A 14,239-nucleotide genomic window follows, 5' to 3' on the forward strand; every position below is an offset into this window, starting at 1 on the left:
AGTATTTGGAATATCTCTAATTCAGTTTATCATGTAGTTTACAAAGTAATATCTCCAGTGGCATTCACTGTGTGCTTAGTCATGACTTTGCTCCCGCTGTGTATCATCTCAGACACTGACCAGTCAGAAAGAGCCTCACAAAAAGCAGGACACCACTAACCAGCTGGTCTCCTCTATCTTGCATCTCTGTAATGCACAAGAAGCGCTGCTGAGTTTGGAACCACAGCCTTCGGTGCAGTGAACCCAATGTTTGCACTGCCACTGCCCAGAGCGTACACTTCTGCAGTTTTCCTTCTGCCTGTTTCTGCAGTCTCCACAGTGCCACCACACAATGCTGTGCAAGCCACTGGGAATCCCCCCAGAGCAGGCAAAAACCAGCAGTGTCTCAACTCCTCTTCCAAAAACCACCAGAAACAAAATCGGGAGACCCCCCACAGCTTGTCGCCTTCATTTCCTGGGATTAACAGCTGGCTGGTATCCTAAAGATGGGTAAGGCAGGAGAACTGTAGCCTGTATGCAAAATCATATCGCCGCAGAGATCCCATAGCAAGCATCTTTTTCTGCCAGAGCTGGAAAGTCGCTCTGCAGGGCACTGTCTTTTCCCAGTGGGAACTGCAGGCATTTACCTCACCCAGCTCTGCCTCTTTCCCTTCCATAGAAACAAAATCTCAGTGTAACACGTTATCTCCAATGGTTAGGTGCTATTTCGTCTGATTCTGTTGTTTTTTGGAATGACAAACACTTCCTTCCCACAAAACTCCCCCTAAAGAATTGGTGTAACGGGTAGTTTTCTTAATTAGTAATTTCTGACAATACAGTAGTATATAGAAATTGGATAGTGTCCCTTCAAATGGATTGTGAACGTAGTGTCTGCTCTTGCATTACCTGCCCAAACTTCACAGGAGCAACCATGCTTGCCTGTTGCCAGACATTTTTTGTAAAACTCACCTGTGCTCAGACCATTTGCTCACACCCCTAACACTGTGAGAAGGGCACACACTAACCCACATCCAAAACAGGGCTCAGCCCTTCAGGAGGGATTTTTTTGCCCCACACTCTTTGACCACTGGCTCCAGAAAGCTGTTCTGCGTTTGTAACCACCTTCTCCTCTCAGCCAGCTTGAGACGGTGCCGTTTGCCGGTGGTGGAACTGAGAAGGACGTGGGGGGCTGTTGGCCCATCATGGCAATTCTGGAGTGTCAGAGGGGCCCTGGAGCCCCTCCACCACTGCCATGATCCTCCTGGCCCTGACTGTGGGACATCCCGCCCCCACTGCCCATTCCCCCACCACGCATGTGTGGAGGTGTATCTGGATTCAGACAGAAATCCCCACTGCTCTGCCCCACTGCTTTTCATCCTTGCAGCAAGGGTAAAATTGAACACGGCTGTGTGAAGCACACAGATACTCCACATCTTTCATCTTCAACTGATAAACCACGTTGACACATCCATGGGACCACTCCTTCCCATGCAGGAAGACCAACACATCTTACATGTTTTACACTGTTCCAGGTGTCAAAAGTTTCAAAACAAATTTGAAAGCCTTTTTATTATTATGACACTTTTAAAAAATCTGTTTGTTTTTAACAGCCTCAAAGCTCAGGCTAGGATCTGGAAGCTAAGCTGCATTCTCCTGAGCCTGGGACTCCCTTTCTTAAATGTTTGGCAGGGCACTTGCTGGTCTTGTGTTAACTAGCGCTGCTCAATATCTGCTTGCCTCCGTGCATCTCCAGGCCACAGTGAGGGTTGCACAGGTGTGATAAGGCACAACTTCTAAATATGAAGCAGCACGAATTAATTCACTAAAGTCACGTAAACTACATCGAAATGGTGGTACTGGGAAGCCTTGGACCTCCTGAACGGGTTCCCCAAGCCATATCAGAGGGAAACTTTTCTTCCAGCCATCCCTGCCCCCTGAGCATTGCAGTGTCTGCCAGGGCCAGGAGGGACTGCCACGTACCTGGGAGGCGACTCCAGCCTGGTCAGTCAGCAGACCACAACCCAGAGAACTGCATCGAACATCCTAGCTGGAAGTGTTAACAGCTATGTATGTGATCTGAGAGCAGTAGAAAGATCCTGTTCACTTTCTCTTTCCGTGTTGCTCATGAAGAGATATGGATATTTTAAAATTTTATTCTGCTAACCAAAGGAAGCAAAAATGATACTGACCCAGATGGCTATGACGAGCCTTATAGAAATCACCTATTTCAGAAAACCCCAGCTCCTTTCTGAAAGGGATTTCAGCTTTCATTCGCAACAACAGTGATGCTTCTAATTCCAGTGGTTGTGGAGAAAAGCTAAAAATACATTTTAAGTGTATCATACAGAATCAGAAACTGGAAGGCAAAAGAGAGAAATACCTTTTAAAAGGAAGCACACAGCCTTTAAAACAATCTCCTCCTTTTTGAAGCCCAAATAATGAATTACATGAATTTATGCCTTGTGTTCTTGGATTTGGCAATTGCTATTAGATACATATGAGAAGGAGATCTGATAAGAAATGTGTTTCCCTTCTCATTTTATTGCTATAAAGCACAATACTACTTTGTAACCATGAACTATTGTTTGCCATCTCCTCCAAATTAGAAACAGTAGTTCCACAAAATGGTGTTATGGAAAATAAGAGATGGACAGGTTTACTGCTTCACTTGCTTGGGTTTTGCTTCCCTCTGGGGCATAAAATATTTTTGTTTCCCAAGGGCTAATTGCTTATCTTTTCTGTGCCAATCTCCCTAGCCATAAACTGGGGATAATAATGCACCCATGCTGTGAAGCTAATTACATGTAACAATATTTACAGAGCTTCATGAAATCTTCCTTGAACACCACAGATGTTCAAATTTGTGTAAAGTGCATTGAACATTTTCATACATTTGGCAGTGTTCCTTTAGGTTGTCATGCTTTGGCCTCACAGGGCTTCATTTGAGCTGTGGCAAGGACTTGTCACACAGAACATCTGGAGATGAAACAACATCCATGATGTTCTTTCTCAGCTCTTGGCTGAACGGGCTGTACAAATGGCAGGCTCCATCTATGGGGTGATAGTCACCAGCCGCCAAGGGTACAAGTCTGACTTGGAGGAAACTGGTTTTGGCCCTAGAAAACCCATTTTAGGTACTTTGGATTTATAAAGCACTGCATTTTCTGTCATCTAACGCTACGTAAGATAATCAGATGCGGCGACAATTTTTCCTCACATGTGCTCTCCAATATGAGATTGAAATATCAGACCCATCATGGCTGATATTTTATATTTTCCATTGCTACAATAGAATCAGTCATTCTTGGTGATAATAATAGCACAGAAGAGTCCTCTCAGTTCTTTTGGCACAGGAAATCCTACCCACATGTTGCATGGCAATGCAGAAGACAATGGGAGAATATATCCAAAAGCCTCTCCAACATTTCTTTTTGCAGAGTACCCAAAAGTGTAAGTAGCTGTGCTGTCTGTTCACAGCTGTCTTGGAGAAAAAAAGAAAACATTTGAAAATAAGGTATGTTAAATACTTTTAGTGAGGTTAGTAACAATACTACAATCTTGTAGCAAAGTGGTTGCTACACTTGACAAAACTTCAAAGGGAGAATGTACTCCTTCTTTCTTTTTTCCTGGCAAGGATATTAAAGCTCCCTGATTATCGAGATGTATCTAGCAAGCCTTTTCATAATCATATGACTCTTTTGCCATGGAACTACATTTATCACGCTACTTTTTGTATTTTGCATTTTTAACGTTTTTTATGGATTACCCCCTCACTAAATAAAGAAAGAAGCATTTGTTCACTTTGGGAGGTACCATCTGGTTTGAGTTTAATCAGGAGGAGGAGGAGGACCGGTCTCCAGTGCAACGGTACAGAAGGAGCCCAGAGCCCCAGGTTGGGTGAGGCCTGTCCATACAAAGCAACCCCACTGGCCCCATCAGCCTCACCCAAAACACAGCTCGCACCTGGGCAAGGGACATGCAGGGCTCTGCATCCTCACTCCCGCTAGCCTGGCTCTGAAAAGCAGTTAATAATTTTTGCCCTCTGGTGTCCTTTTTGAAACACTGCAGCAAACGATTTAAGAACACAGGAATGTCTCTTAAAACCATCGACAACTATGTATGGTTATTTTGCTACTGCTAGAAAACAGCGAAGCCAAGGCTTTAGTAAAATCAAAATGCCAGCAGCTTATCAAAGGGTCTGGAAGCTACACTAAAGGCCTCTGCCTCTGCCTTTTTGAAAGTAGTGCAGATACCTGAGATACAAATGAGTATTGTCTATTGGTAGAGTAGAAACAAGAGTCATATCCACTAGATTCAATAACTACCACCTGACTGAAAGCTTGGGTTAGCCTTTTTAATGGGCTCATTTCCCCAGTGTGCTTGTGCCCTCATTACTGTCAGAGTTGGTGGGAGTTGCATATGCACAGCACAGCTGAAAAATCTTTTACTTTTCTGTGTTTTGTCTAGCATAAGAAAGTCCTAAGGATTTTTTCTGCAAGTATTTAATAGGAAATTGTGTTCTTGTTACAGAATTCAATAGGGCTGACTTTTTAAAAAGCAGTCAAAGACTCTGGAGAGGATATATTTCCCTATGTGTTTACAATAACTCCTATAACTCTCCTGTTTAATTTAGGGAACCCTTTTAGATTCATCCCTATCAAATTCTATGAACATTTTCTATATTCAGTCAGTACCATCGTCTTTTAAAACGGGGATGACATGAAAACCGCATTGCCTAAATATTCCATCCATCTCTGCTAATAAAAGTATTTATTAATACCATAAAAGCTCTCAACTGATAAGTTTAGTTATAGCACCAACAAAATGAAACCCACCTGGAAAAACTGAAAAGATATAATAACAGAGGTATTTTTAAAACTGGTTTAAAAATGTTAATACCACAGTCCTTCTGGGTAGAGACTATGTAGTATAGTTACCCTATCTGCGCTTGTGTGGGATTGCAGAACAGGTTAAAACAGACATGTGGGGCTAGGAGAGTCTTCCCAGGCCTTTGATTCCATCTGGGAGACCCAAGTGACATCTTCAACTGCATAAAATTAAGTTGCCAAGCTGGGTCCAGCACAAGCTCCAGCACAATTCAACCCCTTGCCAAACACTGTTCAGTGACATCCAGGGAGATACATGTCCTGGGGTGGGTTATCTTGCCCATGGCATAGTGATGCTATAGCAGCAGAGATTTTCTGTGTCTAAGGCAGGGAGCAGGCCCTGCCTCTCAGAATACACTGCCTGTAAGGTCCTCATGCCCCCTGGTAGCTAGAAGTGTGGGCACGCATGACAAGCAGACTTTCAGAGGTTGTACAGATTATGTGCCCTTAAAGTAGAATGAAGAACATGAACTGCAATGTCTGACAATACTCATGAGGCTGGATGTACACTACATATTTTCAAAGACGGTTTACCAGGGGTGGCTTTGCAGTGGCACAAAAACTACCCATTTCAAAAGAAAGGTTCTTGAGGTAATATGTTCCAGCTGATTCTTCAGCTGAGTTTACTTTTCTTTGACAGTCTTTTTGCTCCATGCATGTGTGTATGTATATCACACAGGCTGAACTGTGTGACTTCCCCTGATCTGGTATGCAGCTGGGAGCCAGTGTTGACCATCTGCTGAAGCCTGAAGGATGTTTCACCTGTTCCTTTCTTCCTCTCAAAATGGCAGAAAACTAGGGAAGCTCATTTCCAATGGTAAGCTGAAAATATCTTAGTGGATGCTGGTGAAAAAGTGACTCTGTGCTGCTGCAGGACAGGTCCATACTGCCCAAGAAGTTGAGAATAAGCACATGAATGATAAGATTTGCTCTAAAAGTGATGTGTTCTCAGAGGTAAGTTGCAGTAAAAGGCACACAGGAAGATGGAAAAACAAAGATGTATAGAAGGTATAGGTTTTGTAGCTAGATACAGCTTGGACTTCTGGTCTCCTGACAACAAAATCCCTAGTGACCTGACCTCTTGTACATGTGGGGCCTGATTGCTTTCCCTTTCACCCCAGCAGTTTAAACCCACTCACTTCAGAATCACTCATTCCTAATGGGATGAAGATAGGGTGAGCCCAGTGCTGGTACTGGGCACAGTTTGACACAATTCATCCCCATCTTCATCCACATCTGCAGCATCTCAAGTAGGAACACAGTTGCTGTAGTGCCAGTGGAGACTAAAAGGTGATTCAACCCATCTAAAATCAGACACAGCCTTTGCTACTCAGGGGGATTTATTGCCTTCAGTAACTATAGAGAGGGCTTATTATGCTGCCCCAAGTGCATATTACTCAGATAATCTTTAAATGGGATGAAACTGGAACTCCTATGTGGAACTGCCCAGCACTTCTCGGCATGCCAGACAAGGAGCAGCTGAAAAATTGTGTTCAGACACATCTCTGTGTAAAACGTAGGCTGGCTTTCATAATTTCATAAAGATTTAAGTGGCCTTTAAATTAACCTTCTGTGGGAAGTCTGTAAACTTAGGTTCGGGGAAGAGAAGCTGCTAGAAATGGGAATTTCTTTTTTTTCCTGAATCTTTCTGCAGAGAACACAGATAATTATGCTGTGCTACATTAATCAACACATATACACTATTTCATATGCAATTAGCTTTCAAATGCCTTCCCAACAGTGCCTTAGCCTCCTGCCAATGTTTCCCCTCAGGCCACCAGAAGACCCTGCTTCCCAGGTTGGCACATTTCTCTTCAGACCAATGCCAAGAATTTTGAGCCAGGTTGCAATTACCAGAAGAGCTGTTGTAAGCCATTCAGCCTGCAAGTAATTCTGAGGTGAAGAAAGCATTTCAAAAGTGACAGGCTAAAAATAAAATTTTAGTAAAACCAAGATCGTTTTTCTGGACTTGTGTAGGCAGACCAGTATTAACAAGTATTTTATTGTACTGAATGCTGTTCTGGAGAATCAACACTACATGCTTTGCAAAAGGTTTGTAAAAATGTTTAGCATTTTCAGCTGTTTCCATCTGGAGAGGCCCAGATGGAGGCTCATAAAGAGCCCTCATATTCCAAAAGTGCTGAGTATGAGGGAAAGATGAGATCTAACTGTGAAGTTCAAATGAGCTGTACATAGTTTCAAGAAGCCCCAGGGCTCAGAGCCTGTTAAGACAGAAGAGTTCTTGGACATGTCTTGAAGCAGAATTTGGGTGTCTAGAGACCTTTAAGACAAAAATGGAGTCAGTTCACCTCTGGGGTTAGGCAGCACCTGAGGTGTGGTTTACAGGATGAAAAATGTTAAATTTGCGTACTTTAATTCTTGCTTAAACTCAATTCAAGATATTAAATCCTTCTTCATGTCCAATAAGTCACATACAGCTTCATCTAAAAGCAAACATAACATTCATGGAGTTAGTGGAATTTCTCACCAGGATGTAAAAATCCAAGTGATTTTTTTTCTTCACAGAAAATTTGTGTCATATTTACCAGTAGACAAAATTGTAAGATTCCAGCTCATTCTGCTGAGCTCAAATACCGCAGGTCACCCATTTGCTTAGCCTTGGCGAGGAAAACCTAGGATTAATATCATGAGGAGTGTGCAGTAATTGATCAGTATTGCTCAGCTCACAAGCTATGATTCACAACATTTTTTTTTAAATATGGCCCGTTTTCCCATAACATAACCCTTCAATAGATTATTCTTAAATAAGTGATAAATAAATTGTTTTATTTTTGAATGAGACTTCCTCAGAGGGTAAAACAGTCTCAGTGAAGAATGGGTACCCCCAAAAGGTAATACACCAAGACAGAGGTCTAACAATAGAGTAAGGAACTTTCTGCTGCAAGCACTTACCTCTCTCCATTAGGAAGATATCTAGACCACTAACCTAACTTAGATACCTAACTTTTTGGTAGCTGAACCTACATAACCTCAATGCTACTTTGTATCATTCTGTAAATGCGTCCACACATTTTTCTGTATAACATGAGCTATCTAAGCATAATTGTGACAAGTATTATTCGTACTAAGAACTAGAACAGATTTTTTTGCAGCTGCCTACGAAGAATTGTCAGCTCTCACCTTTTCTGAAAAAATATTCCCAAATGTTTTGGGGTTTCTGAGGGTTTCTCTTCCATAGCTTCGAAACTGGTCTTCTTTGCAGCTGCTTCAATCTCCACCAGTCAAGGAGACGCAGGGAATTCAGCTACGCTTCTCATTCCCAGCATCTGATTCTGATACAGAATTTGTACAGAACTATATTTTGGCTGTACCTTTGGCAAAGTTACAGCAGTGTTTCTGTAGGCTTCACAGTTTTCCCTGAGTGGGCTTGCTGTGAAAAGTCTTTGGGTCCCAGCTCTACTGAGGAAATCTAAGAGGCAGAATAGGTAGGGAACCAGTGGGCAGAGGTTTCTTCTCATGCGAGGCTATTTTGCCCATACAAAATGATGCACACAGGCCACACTGCACTACCACTAACTTCCAGGGAATTCTGGTAGGTTCATTGACACAGCTTATGAGTCTGTATTTGTAAGAGTCAGTGTGCTGGGAAGATCCAGGGCCATGAGCAGAAAGCACGCTTCCCGGGGAACTGATCCTAGTGGATGGGGAGATATTGAGCTAAGGAAGCAGGCTGCCTAATGGCAGGGTAGCATCCCCTACATGCCTATCTATTTCAGACATTTTGAGGAAGACACTTAGAAGACATTTTTCATCTGAAGTAAGACCAATGGGAGATGACACATATAAGCAGTAGTTAAACACTTCTGCCAAATATATAACATTTCATGTTACTGCAATGCAGTTTTCAATTCCATCTATAGGATACATATTTTACAGTTAACTCTTCAGTTCAGTCTTAGGCAGTTTAAATTCCATGACAACATATTGGACCTTTTTTAAAAAAAAAATTGCCATATTGGGTAAAATTTCCCTCCAAAGTATCTTTATGTATCTTTATGATTGTGTTAGCTGGTCCGATTTTAAGAGCTATTCCATGCTATCACCATCTACTGATACCCATGGAAAATAAATGCTCTGTAATTTTGAAAATGAGGCCACTGACTTTATTCATACATGGCCAACATTGTCCAGACAACTTAGGAACAAAAGTGAACCTCTAAGAGTTGTCCTGATTCTGCCGAAAGACTTGGGATTTACACCTATGTGTAGATGTGCATACTTTGGGTGCTGAGGATCATTATGGAGAGGACTGGACATATGGCTTGTTAATACAAAAGTGCTTTTGTTTGTGAAGCCTAGCTTCTTTAGCACATTTTTGTTTGAAGTTGGCAAAATTCTTCCTTTGCACAAGGATTTCATTAGAATTATGTCATATACAAACCCAGTTTTTGGTCTTTCAAAATACATTTCAATGTATATGGTAAGAGCGCCTCCCAAAATGTTTTCGAAGAAGAAAAGGGCTTTTTGACTGAATAGAAAATTTTATGTAAAATTTTCCAGTTTTTTCCAAAAATGTGTTTTGGTATTTCAGGTTTCAATAAAAGCCAACAACTGTATTGCATAAATATACATTCTTTTAATTTCACTTGCAGGAACAGCAATTTCCTGACCATTTCTATTTTGAAGCATCATTGAACTGATCTTAATGGTCATTATGACCTGTTGTCATAATGTACATGATTTCAGTAATACACTGACTATAAGTTGAAATATGCTTTACTTTAAATAACATTAACCCTACCTCCTTTGATTCCTCATAGCTTATTGACTTTAGATATTCATCACTGAAATGCCTGTTCCATTCAACTGCACAGTCAAGACAATTCCCAAGCCACTGTTGAAGAGAAAAAAGTATTCCGCAACAGTGAAAGTAAAGATGCATTACGTAAAGAAGAAAGGGTTTCTTCTTCTTCTTCACCACTGACTTCCTTTCATGACCTTAGGTTTATATTCAACTCTGGGACCTGGACTATGAAGCAAGGATTAAGGAACAGAGGAGCACTGAAGCATAATACCCAGGCACTAGCTGGGGTGAATAACAGACTGAATTCTGAATTGTTCCCAACTTCTTGGCTGTATTTAGTTTTCTCTACAGTAAACTGACTATGGAGGAATAAGATGGAAGAAAGATTTTCTGTATAGCAGAGGGATACTGAGAGGTGCTTTATTAGATTTCATTTCTGGAAGAACCTTCTAAATGAATTCTTCAAATGTTTTAGCATGCATGTCTGTGGTACAATTAACATCATTTATGTCTATAAGTACATGTTCTGTCAGAACCTTTGATCTCTGTATTTTTGAACATAGTATGAGTTTTTTAATGATAACAGTCTTTCTCACTGTCATGTTATCCCTTTTTCCCCTCAAAAAAATGCCACTCAACAATTTTACTGCTGTATTTTATGCAGGATATAGTACTCAACATGTCTTGTCTTTGGAATATTTACAAATAGTAAAAACAAAGCCTCAAAAATAGGTAATTGATATTTTCTCCATATTGCAAGCAAGGAAAATGAATGAAACTGTCCATACCATAAATCAGTCTTAGCTGGTGAAAATTTTTCTTTTGATACCAGGGCTTTAATATGCTTTTACTGAATCATACATAACTAGCATGTTTTTAACATGTTTTTTGTTTTTATTAATACAAGCAAGTCTTCAGGCAATTACACGAGTTTGATTGCTGTGATGTTGTGCTGTGCACAGGTTGTAAACGATGACGTGTCCGCAATAAATAAGGCCTAGAAAACACTGTTCAACAAGAAGTCTGAGGACTATGTCCAACCTGTCCTGATGTTTCAGTCCAGCCTTCCCTTTTCCCTTGGAGTCCAGGCAGAGCAGTTCTCTGATAAATGAACATTGCTCAGGCAGCCCAGATTTGCTTCTTACCAGCCATCAGAAAGTTGGTGAGAGGTAGCAAGGGGCACAGGAACCGCTGAAGAGGGTACCGTGGCCTCCCCCCACAACTCCCCTCATGAGGTTCCAGCTGCAGCAGCCAACGTGTACTGCATTAGCTGGAGAGAAGAAGCCAAATGCACCAAGACTCGCACAAAAACAGCTCCTATCATTAAACACTGGTTCAGTCATTTGCTAAGAGAGGTTCACTGTGGAACCACATCACATCTGTCTCTTTGGAACCTTAAAAATAATACATGAGAATTATTTCAAAACCTGGGAGAATTCAGGGCTAAAGTGTTTGTGTAACTGCTTTTCTGGTGGAAAGACATAAATAACACAGTGTCAGAAAATGGAGTATCTGTCAAACACAAGGTCAAATTCTAATTTCATGTTCATTGCCAAAAAGCTAGGCTCACTTTAGCTACAAGCATTTTTACCTGGACACATTATTAATCAGAAAATCTTTCTAGACAATGGAAAGTACCTCTCCCATTCATAAAGCTGTGAAGTACTCATCCCAGGAGTACAAGTAAAAGTAGAAGATGGTTGCATCTTTGATGTTCTGGATCTTATCTGGAAAAAACATAAGTATGCAACTGAGTGGCCAAGGAAAAAGCTTCTAAATACTCAGAAAATATATATTTTTAACATTTACTAAAATTGTCGATACTATTTGAAAAAATAACGAATGTACACATTTGTTAGCAAGCTGTTTCTTGATAGCAAAGATATGAATTCATTATTTTTCAAATAAGAATGAGTTTCTTGCTAAAACAACCAGAGGGAATGCAATAAACCTTAAATGATTACCACTGGATTTTAGGCCTAAAGTTCCCTTTACAGAAACATGTCCGGTTTCGCCCCTAGCCTAAAAGGCTATCACTTGTAACATATCTACAACGAGTCAGCACTGCTGCCCCTCTCCAGGCATGAGGGAGAGGGATGCAGTCTGTCAGTGTGTGCACAGAGTGTTGCGTCTACCCTGTTCCCTTTCAGTGGCCAGCCAGGGGGTTGCCCATTTGCCTTGCTGTGCCTGCTCTACTCTGGGTGAAGGAGAGTCCTGAGCTGGGAAAGTCGTCTGGAGCGTGGGTGCATGACCCAGCAGGCAAGAAGCCTGCAGCAAGGGCAGACATTAGGAGATGCCTGAAAGAAGCAGAAAATGACAGAGCCAAGGCTCTGAAGCAACAGAAAAATTCTTTCTTAGAGACCCAGAGGCACCGGGGGTGAGGTTGTGCAAGACAGCTGGGACAATCTGACAGCCTGCTGCTACCAAAAGTGAGTGTTTCATGCTGCTTCAAAAAGCTGGGAGTGTCAGACAAACACAAGAGCTCATGCAAAAGAAGGAGCATAAAACTACAGTCAGAAGAGGGGAGTAAGCCTAGCCTTTGGGGCAGCCACTAGCTCAAATTTCTCAGGAATATTCAGCCTGTGTGGAGCCTGCTGCAACCCAAAATGCCACGAAATGTTGCTGGACTGAGACAAAAAAATGTGAGGAGAAAGTAGATTTGCTTAAAAGGTCTGTTCTATTATTATGTTCTCACTCAGAAGAAACTGAGTTTCCATATTTTAAACATTGATTGTCTTCATTTAGCTAAACTTAATGTAGCCTTTAGAAGTTTACAGCCCTCTGGGTGATTATGGTGTGTCCATTGTAAAGAAAAGGTCCAGGTAGGCTCACCTCTAAGCTTTGGACAACTCAAGGTCCTTTCACAGTTAGTTTAAAGAGATCCTGGTCTGGATTATTTGGGATGAAAGAGGCCAGGGAACAGCTCCCCAGGGAAATGTGAGGGAGCAGTTGTCTTTGGCAGGGATGAGCTGAAGGCAGCAATAACCTATGGAGCCATTATAGTTGCAGCTGCAAGAGAACATGTGTCCACAGTCTCTGTAAACAGCACTTTATCACTTCACATTCGGAAATGTATAATTACCCCTCTAAAGCCTACATACAATCTCAGAAAGGACATTTTACACAGGAAATGGAAAACTAATCTGTATGAAAATGCTAATAATAACAGTAGTTTCAGATTAAATCAAAAGGAAGATTCACCTTAGCCTTGCTTTGAAAAAGCACTAGTGAGGCAGGACATGAGGTTGATATTCTTCTGGAAGAGAATTTTTTCATTCTTTTTAATGAGATTGGAAATGAATACAAAATAAACATTTTACTAGAAATAGGTAGTTCCATGGACAATAAATAAAACTAAAAAACCAAGCAAGAAAAAATATTAAGAGCTGTGTGTCTTAGGAAGGGGCTGTTTTATTACAGCCAAGGTTTCCAGCCTTCTGTACACCCAGAAGCATACATATACTGAGATGTCTGGAGAAGGAAATCCTTTAAGTATGGTTGGGTAACATCAGTTGGGAAACTATAAGATATCACAAATCAGAAAAAAATGATGACTGTATCTGTAGAAACAAATGCAAAACAGCCTGGAATGACAACTTAGTCAAAAGGAAATACAATTCATTGATTTCTGAAAAGAAAATTAAAAAAAAATTGGAGGAATCAGTCAAAAGTAACAGTCTTCACAGACTAAAAGAATTTAGGTCCCATCCAAGGTTTTTACTGCTTTTCAGAGGTGTTTCTGTGCAACCATTACATTACCTCCTAATGACGAAATTCAGTTTTGGCCTTTTAACCAGCAGGAGAGTCTGAGCTCATCTCTCCAAGTCATATTGCTATAATTTCCGTGAGAAATGTTGGTTTAGAAGCCAGAAGCCCTTTCCCCCTGTCGAGCTGAAAGTTAGGCTGCATCTCTCTCAGCTTACTCATCATTGACCACCACACCATCTAATTAAGTGGGTTGAATCTTGGCCACATCACATTTAAAACGAGTCACATAAAGCATTTTCTAACACAGTTCTTTAAAGATTGCTTGGAACTTCGAGATGTTATGACTCAAATGTCAAATGGTATCCAAAATACTTTTGATATTTACATGAGACCTCACAATTTTATACCTTTCCTGTGTGAGAAAAATAATTTCAAGTTGAGCATGAAGTGGATGTAATGCAGATCAAACATCACCTCCTTTTTTTTCTCAAATGACCTGTTAAAATAATTCTCTAAGTGATTAGGAGAAAACATGAAGGTATCCCATAATCCCAAATGCTGGGATTGAAAGGCATGGGAAGGGAGAGGAAAAAGGTCCAAGAGTCTGGGTGGCAGGTGTGCCTGTACCTCCACCAAGCACACAGGAATGACCTACGTCCTGCAGTGGAAGAAGTCTATGGAAACACCAGTACTCCTGCCCTCTTCTATGGAACAACCCTTATTCCTGTGCCTCCACAGCAGGCTGAAGTCATCGTTACCCTGTCATGGGTGTTATTGCTGTGTTACGTGCAGTCACACACTTCTGGACTGCAGCAGTGGACTCTTCATCAAGGAAGGAAGACTCACCCATTTTAGGAAAGATAGTGAGAATCACATCATCACTCCCGGTTTCAAAGGATTT

Source organism: Gymnogyps californianus, chromosome 3 (genome assembly GCF_018139145.2).
Source record: "Gymnogyps californianus isolate 813 chromosome 3, ASM1813914v2, whole genome shotgun sequence".
NCBI lineage: Eukaryota > Metazoa > Chordata > Aves > Accipitriformes > Cathartidae > Gymnogyps > Gymnogyps californianus.